This window comes from Acanthisitta chloris, unplaced genomic scaffold (genome assembly GCF_000695815.1).
Source record: "Acanthisitta chloris isolate BGI_N310 unplaced genomic scaffold, ASM69581v1 scaffold43521, whole genome shotgun sequence".
NCBI lineage: Eukaryota > Metazoa > Chordata > Aves > Passeriformes > Acanthisittidae > Acanthisitta > Acanthisitta chloris.
The window spans coordinates 39,714-40,128 of NW_008656182.1; positions in this window are offsets into that span (position 1 = coordinate 39,714).

Consider the following 415-nt stretch of genomic DNA (forward strand, 5'->3'; position numbering starts at 1 on the left):
TTTCTTAGCACATTTTATGAAGTTTCTGAGGTGCATCTATAGTGACAGGAATCTTATTACTGAAACCAACACTTGTGATTCCTGTTACTCCTATGCTTTATGGTAAATCATTTCTTTGTATGTAACACATTTGAACAAGTATAAGCAGCATGAGAAGCCATACACAACATGCTGCTGTTGGGGAGAAAACACTTCTCAAACAAGACCACAGAAAACAGATTACCTATCATGGGTGTTATAAAAAAAACATATGGATAATGCAAACTGACATGACACTGGAGTGTCCATGAGTTAGTGTTTAAACACTTGTATGTTACAGAGCACACTGAGAGCAAAGTGAGCCACACCAGAGCGGCAGTGCCAGCCCCGGGAGGGGGAAGAGGAGGAGGGGGAGGACGGGGAGGAGGATGGAGAG